Source organism: Pan troglodytes, chromosome 1 (genome assembly GCF_028858775.2).
Source record: "Pan troglodytes isolate AG18354 chromosome 1, NHGRI_mPanTro3-v2.0_pri, whole genome shotgun sequence".
Classification (NCBI taxonomy): Eukaryota; Metazoa; Chordata; class Mammalia; order Primates; family Hominidae; genus Pan; species Pan troglodytes.
The window spans coordinates 49,339,597-49,348,095 of NC_072398.2; the positions used below are offsets into that span (position 1 = coordinate 49,339,597).

Consider the following 8,499-nt stretch of genomic DNA (forward strand, 5'->3'; position numbering starts at 1 on the left):
GCTACAGTTTCATGACCTCTGGATTAGCGACAAAGTATAGTTTGTTATTAACAGCCATGCAGTAGCCAAGTAGCCATTATTTTCCTTGTGCTGGTTCCATGAACCCCAATACTCACAGGGCAATGTGAAGCAGGCCAGTAAACACCTACACCTGCAGTGAGTTATGTTACAGGACCGTGATTTTAAGCTTAAGGAACCCTAATGTTTTATAATGGGCAGTAACTATGCATGTCCTTTACTTTTAGGGAGACACTCATTCTCTCTTCCTGTTTATAAGTAAACCTGCCCTTAGCCCTGGAGGGGAACACTGTGTCTAATTTCAAAATTTATTCACTGTTTTTTTTAATCTGCATGTCTATTTTATTTCCATTAGAAAAATATTATCTGTCTACAATTTTGGTCCACTTTCTTCTTGACCTCTACCATTCCAATTTAAATACTTTAATTTTACTCAAATAAAAGCAGAGTCACACATCTGACATGAGAACAAAATGTTTCATATCATTAAATTAGTTTGAATTAGGTGTGCTCTTGTTTATTTCTTAGAAAAAATAACTCATCTTTCCTACCTATTATTTTCCTCTTATTTATTTGAGTCACTCTTTAGTAATGAGTATCTCTTTCCTACATTCAGTAATATGGGTGTAAATAATAATAATTTATTACATCAGTAACTGGATTAATCATCTAATCTTCAACTCGTGCTTAGCTATCCATATTCTATGGTATTTCCATAATAACTTCAGGTATTTTAGTCAAACTCACATTTTCATCAGTTCTAAAAATTAAGATGTTATATCAGTTGTAAAAGTCAAGATGTGAAAAATTTCAGACTAAATAACACTGGGCCACTTATAGTCATGCCGTTGTGAGAGGTGCTTGGTCAGTTACTTCCTCAATTTCAACTCGGCCTCCTTTGGGCAAAGCAGCAACCAGGTAAGCAGCACTTGCAGGAAAACTACTCTTGAAGTACTGTTTGTAGATTTCATTGACAGTAGGGAAGTCATTTATGTCAGCCAACAGAACAGTTGTTTTTACTGCATTAGTGAAGTCACAACCTGCAGCTTTCAGAATTTTACTCATGTTCTTGCTTAGCTTCTTTTGTTAAACAAGCCCAAGCTGTCCACTTGAAGGGTTCATGCCTATCTGTCCTGAAATGTAAGTTTGTCCTGACTAACACAGCTTGACTGTAGGGCCCAATGGCCGCTGGGGCTTTCGTGGTGCTGATCGCCTTTCTGATTAAGGATGACCTGGCTAACCCTTCTCTCTTGTGGCCCCTCCAGGAGAACTCCCTGTACCATTCCTGCTTGCTTCTTGCCTGACTGACCTATTCACTGTTCTGAAAAGATTGTAGTGGCTCTGCTTGCAAGATGTGCAGAAACATGAGAGACCCTCCAACAGTGGACAGAGAGGAGATAGTCATATTTATACTGAAATATTTATGTGAACTATGAAGTATATTGAACTCAGGCAAATCTCAGTTTTGACTAGTGATTTACATCAGTGATACTGGTTCCCAGTATCAGTTTCTGCAGTCTTGTGAAAGAGCATGAACTCCGTATTACCTGGTGGACTGACCCAGTGCCATGTGAGCAATGTGGATCATGAGCAATGTGTGGATCAGGATTCACTTTTCCACTCTGTGTCTCACTGTCTGTGTCACTTGGACTGATTGCATAGATTCTCTAAATCTGTTTCTTATAAACTGGGAGTAATAAAACCTGTCTGATGGAGTTATTGGAAGATTAAATAAATAACATTTGTAAAATACTTAGCATAAAGTCTAGATACAATAAGCATTCAAAGGGTAGATAGTTTTGTTTACTGTCATAGGTGTCATAGACTCTGCTTTTAAATTTAATACTTATAACAACACTGTAATATGATCTTCATTTTATAAATTAGGAAATGGAGACTCAGAGATTTGTCTGAGGTTACCGGCTAATAAGAAGTAGAGCCACAATTCTAACACAGTTCAGTCAGTGTCAAAGTTCACATCATGTACTACCCAGTAGACTTTAGGGGTGAATCTCTCTACTTCCCAGTCGAATTTCCTCATTTGGAATCCACCTCTACGAGTGCGATGGCTCATGCTTGTAATCCCAGCACTCTGGGAGGCCAAGGAGGGCATATTGCTTGAACTCAGGAGTTTGAAACCAGCTTGGGCAACATGGAGTAACCCCGTCTCTACAAAAAATACAAAAATTAGCCAGGCTTGGTGGTGTGCGTCTGTAGTCCCAGCTACTTGGGAGGCTGAAGTGGGAGGATCTCCTGAGCCCAGGGAGATGGAGGCTGAAGTGAGCCGATAGTGCCACTGCACTCCTGCCTGGGTGACGAGAGTGAGACCCCCAGCCCAAAACAACAACAACAAACAGACAAAACCCCCAAATCTGCCTTTGCCATTTATTATCTGTTTGATTTTGAATAAAATCCTTTATATAAAAAATGGGGATAATAACAGCACCTACCAGGTAAGGTGGTTATCAGGATGAAATGAAATAATATCTGCATAATGCCTGACAAATAGTAATAAAAACACATTTATTGATATTATTATTAGTTTTTATTACTATTATTATGACAGTAACACGGAGGCAAGCAACATTACTTATTCCAGATGACCATTCACCTTCACAGAAACCTGAGCTGCAGTGTTTATAGCCTTCTGTGATGTAAATTTCCTATAAGCTATATATTAGAATAGTTTTGAGGATCAATAAAGACATTGATTATAAAGTATGGTGAATGCTTCATACATAACCTTAGATTTGATTACAGGAAAGAGGAAAACATAATGTTATATTAGTATAAAGATAAATTTGCTTTTCTATTTTCTCTTCCATTCCCCTAATAATTTTGGTAAAATATACAGCAGTGCATATTGACCCCAAAAATGAATAAAACATCACTTAATTTACTTTAGCTCATACATTGGTTGTATGGGTTAACTCACCTTACATACATTTTATACAGTACTTAACATTTATTTTAGAGAAAACATTAGCAATATGACTTTTCATTAATGCTTAGTAAATATTTTGCCAATGCAATATATAATTTTAATTTTGATAAAAATAGCATTGTGGACAAGTCAATGGGACCAAAAATACTATCTTCATGATTCTTTAGCTTCTAAAGACAAATTGCTACATTTAAAGGTTATGCCAAATTTGAAAAGCAACATAGGATAGTGGGAAAGACCACGGATTCTACAGCCAGCATTCCTGGGTTTGAATCCCAGCTTTGGTACTTAACTACTTGTGTGAACATGGGCAAGCCCCTTAAGCTATTGGAGGCTCATCTCCTTATCCAGAAAATGGGGACGATAAAAGTATATACCTAATAGAGTTGTTGGCAGGGTCTGGGAGTGCATGAAGTAATATACATGAAATGCTTGAACAACCTCCTGGTCCACGGTAATATCATACAAGTGTTAGCTATTGCTATTGCTATCCTTTTAGCCACTTCATGAATAATCTTCTATACCATGATTCTCCGAGCATCAGGATATGCAGGGACTGGGGACCAGTGCTGTGAATCACGGCTGCAGAAGACCCTAGAATACTGCCTTCAATAGCAGGACTTATAAGAAATCACTACTCTGATGGGAATATTTTGATTGAGCTTGTCAGAAGACCTGGTATTGTTGAATGCTTTTTGAAAATATGCTAACGAAATAGCTTCAGATTATATTTTCCTTTTCCAATATTCTTTGTCAATATATGAGTATTTCTGACTTTCACAGCATTTATCAATTACCAGTTTCACTGTTTATGTTGATCAGCTATATTGGTAAAACAAGAGTTCATTTTTTAAACAAAGCATTATATTCAATGATGGTTATATACCTTTTAATCAGCTTTCTGAATCTTAAAGCATACACATTAAATTTGAAAGCCAAAGATATCTAAAGTCAAAGAAGCTTTTTGTCTCTTATACTGTAGTGTTAGTCTTACATATTTACTTAACGAAGGCTGGCCTCCCAGTTATGGAACCTCTCCCATCTTTCCTAACACATCACCTCAGCCCACCCTTGGTGTCCCTGCCCTTGCCAATTTCCTCTTTCCTATGCCATTTCCCATACTTTCAATATTTTCTTAAGCCTTCTTTAAAGAGGCTTAAGATTCACCCCCAATGCACCTCACCTATTTCTGACCTTCTCTGTAGCTACTGGAATGTTTCTATCTTGTCCTCTAAATTAATAATGGGAAAGCATAAATAATCCCATTTTTTAAAGTCATTTTTCTTGGAAGAGGAATAGGTGATAGCACTTCTATAACACCAAAAGGGCACTGTAGGGTGAGAAAAAGGAGAAGGCCAAAAACTTGTTGAAAACCACATTCTTGGCCGGGCGCAGTGGCTCATGCCTGTAATCCCAGCACTTTGGGAGGCCGAGGTGGGCGGATCACGAGGTCAGGAGATTGAGACCATCCTGGCTAACACAGTGAAACCCCTTCTCTACTAAAAATACAAACAAATTAGCCGGGCGTGGTGGCACAGGCCTGTAGTCCCAGCTACTCGGGAGGCTAAGGCAGGAGAATGGCGTGAACCTGGGAGGCAGAGCTTGCAGTGAGCCGAGATGGTGCCACTGCACTCCAACCTGGGAGACAGAGCAAGACTCTGTCTCAAAAAAAAAAAAAAAAAAAAAAAAAAAAAAAAAAAAAACCACATTCTTCAGGAAATAATCATGGTAATAGTAACATATCATAGGAGCACTGATGAAGAAAATATTAAGGCAAAAGGTACTTTGTTTTTTTCAACCATTTTAATGATGAATGGTTAAGATAAGCGGATGTATTTCTAAGTGCTAATAGTTTAAAGCACTCCCTTCTTCACCAAAAGACATTGATCCTTTCTCTAGGGTACTCATGCCAAATGGAAATTTTGGTGGACAGAGTCTCTTTAATGTAACCCTCCTGAGAAAGGCGTGCTAAAACATGAAGAAAAGCGACCCGACCATTCAGAAAAAATAAAAATAAAAAAACAGAAATGAAAGTGAGGCTTACATTGTATCTATAAGATACAAACTGATTTTTTTCCTCCTACAGCCAGCTACAGTGATTTAAATAATAATTTACGTATTTACTAAATTCCCATAGAGATGTACCTGCTGTTTTGATCCTTTCTTAATAGCAATACATTGTGATATATGGAAGCCCTTTGAAGAATCTCAGCCTGTGCTAAAAATCATGTGTTGGCCGACTGGATCCATTCGAGGAATTTATGGTCCAAATTAGCGTGAAATATTCAGCAAACGCCGTGTTGTCACGCTGTGTCTCTTTACCAGATTCCCCAGTTCCCAGGTCAGCTAGAGCAATTATTAAAACACCCAATGGTCAGACAAATTTCTGCTAGCAGATGATTTTAAAAGAATGCTAGAGAATCAGTTTGGAAAGGCCTGCAACCAAACACCGCGTTCTCTAGGGAGTTCCCAGTACGGGGCAAGGTGCAGCATTGCCTCCCACTGCTTTCCGTTGTGCTAGCATATCAAAGAAGGAACCTAAAAGGCACGAGGACCTGCTACTAGGGGGAAGAAGGCCTCAGAAGGCGAGAGAAGTGCTGAGTGGTGGCACGCAGCGGCCAGTGCGCCCGTCTGTCTTCTGGGAGCTCATTGCAGCGCAGTAACTGGAGATCCTCACCCGCCCGCCGCGACAAACTCAAGCACATTTTAAAGCAAGGCTCCTGGGAAGAAAACATGCCAGAATAGAGTGGTGTTATTTTTAATGGAGCATGTGTTTGTCTTGCAAGTGTGTCGGAAGGAGGGGAGCAGGTGTCGGGTTCCTGACCAGCGCTTCTGATGCAGGATAAGAGGCCGAGGTTGGATTTCCCATGGCCTCACAAGATCTTTGATTTTGCAAATGGGATGTAATCGTCCAAATTGAGTGTATAACGCTATCCCTTCTCGGTGCGTTTGTACTTGTTTTTAAAGCAAACTGGCCTCAGGGTGCGGATTTCGTGAGCAATCTTAGGGATTGGGCCAGGTCTTGTTAGGTAAAGATTAACAGCCCAATAGACAGAATTGGTGCACCACCGTAAGATTAACACAAGGCAATGGCAGAGTCGATCTAAGATCTTGGAAGGCAAAGATGTGCAACCCCCCTCTTTTTTTTTTTTTTTTAAGAGTAAGAACATGAATTTGTCAGTAATAAATTAATAACCCTCATGTAAGAGAGTTGTCAATATGAGAGACTCTATCTCCCATGTTCAGTAATAAAGCTACCTATTATTTTGGTAAGAAATGCCTAAATTGAAATTCCAAAGGGTATTATGAACTTGAATTAAAAAGGTAATGGATTTTTTAATAAGTTCTGGGTCAAGATGTATTATCAAACTATTTTCCATAGGGCATAGAATATACCGTCTATCCTTTTAATAATGCCAGATCTAGTCTTACATCCAGTGGCCAGCTGAGGCTGCTTGTCTATTATAGCTCTCCCACCATCCCTAACAATGAACAAATAACTAGATGGCCTATGAAACATTTAAAATAGAACTGTCTCCTAGAGAAACTGTTACTAGCAGAGACAGGTTTGATCCAGACCAGGATAACCTGCTTTGGGAAAGAGCAGATCAATATTGTTTGGGAGTAAGTAGTGGAAGTAAATATTATGGTGAATTAAGTTAATCATAAAACAAATGATCTGTGCGCTGACATGCAGCCTGATTCTACCTAATTGTTCTGATGCAGTACTATGTGAAGGATAATTCTGTGTGCTCTGAAATTCAGAGGGCTTTCAAAAAACAGTTTTAATTATACAAACCATTTGTTAGTCATGAAAGCGCTATATCTGCAAATCCTTAAAGACTGGCAAAGAACTTGACCATGCATTTGAAAAGTGGTCTGCATATTCTAAGTTATAGGAGATGAGTTTTCTTCTTTCCTGATTTATGGCTTGGGTCCAAAGCCAAAGTTATGTCTTTAAACCATTCTTTCTGTCATGCCTAACTGTCTGACTCTGCGATACTCTACAAACTTACCTCTTTTTGTGTGCTCTCGTAGAGTATTTTCTTGCTGCATCCCTCATCCTTCTTTCCATCTTTGCTGGGTCTGGAGGCAGGTAGTATTTCTATATGTAGCCATGGTGAAAAAGGAGGGTAAACTTGTTGGCTAAAAGGTAGCTGAACTCAACAGACATAAGTGTACTCTAAATGAAAAAGTAAATTATTGAGTTATAAATGGACAGAAAAAACTGCTTCATTACATGTTTGGATAACCTCTGGTCAGGCATGAGTTAGTATAGGACGTCGTCATAGCTATCTTCATAGTTGCATTAATTTTTAGATGGTTTTAGATTAATGCAGGAATTTATACTGTAGCTTAATATTGGAAGCATTAAATTCATTGTTACAAATTGTCTTCTGTTTTTTATGTCTTCTATAAAACAAAAATCTCCATAAGATAAAAGAATGCCTGCCTCTCTCATCATGGACACATGTAGAGAGAGAGAGTGGATCTGGAAAACAAATTTATACTTTTTCTGGAAATGGGAACCATTCATAAACCATTTAATGAGTTCAAGGTCTCCTTGTTCTCATTCTGCCTCCTATTCATATAGACTGTTGGCAACCAGAGGTAGCTGGGCTAGTGACGCATTGTTGGATGAATCTGCTTCAAACTTGAAGATTTATGAAAACTCTGAATGACAGACAAAAATATACATTTTCCTTTTAAAAAGGGTGAGATTAATATTCAGCAATCACAATATATAATTAAAGAGAAAAATGAAATGAACTGTTTATGCAGGCACAAATAGTTGGTTTAATATTACAAGAGACCAGAAAGTCTGAGGCAAAATTTTTAAATTTTGCTCAAGGGTTTAAAGCCCCTCTGAGGTGTTCCTGCAGGTATAACCCTATTGCCATTTTTATGCATGTCATGAACTTGTTTAGCAGCTGCATTTATGTGAGATGCTCAGTTGTCTCCTGATGCTGCCTGCCTCCCTGTGTGCATCTTTATGTACTATATGCCCTCATTAATTTTGGAAAGAATTTTAAAGAGTGCTCAAATAAGACTTCCAAATAGTAGCCGGTATTTTTTTTCTTTAGGTGTTGGAGTGCAAAGCTCATTGAAGCAACCCCTAGATGGCTGAATTGTATCCTAAACACAGTCCTAGATAAGATAAAAGACTAACTGATGCCTAGAGGTCTCAATAAACCTTCTAACTCGGTTAAAATTTTGTTCCTGCTTCCTTCCTGCAGCTCTAGGTCCCAGTTTTAAGTTCTGTTCTTCATCTCCAAACTTTAGACATTGGGCAAACTGCTGGTTTCCTTTATGTGAAAACTTCATCAACTTGTGTTTGATTGTCACAGAGTAGTAGCTTGGCTAAATTTGTCTCCACGGTTTTTTCCCCCTAAAGGAAGTCTACAGTAATCTTGTAGGGTGGGGTTGGGGAGGTTCTGTGTTGTTTGGATACTGTGTATAGGATAATGCTGAGAAAGGAGGATGTAAAAAAATGATAGTCACTAATCATTTCTATATTCTCAGGAGGTTTCCTGGAA

At 38.6% G+C, this 8,499-nt stretch overlaps 1 pseudogene; it reads right to left on the minus strand.

Moving 5' to 3' along the window:
* Positions 1–858: 858 nt before the first annotated feature.
* LOC100613769 (2-iminobutanoate/2-iminopropanoate deaminase-like) lies at positions 859–7,037 on the minus strand (annotated as a pseudogene).
* Between the last annotated feature and the right edge of the window lie 1,462 nt (positions 7,038–8,499).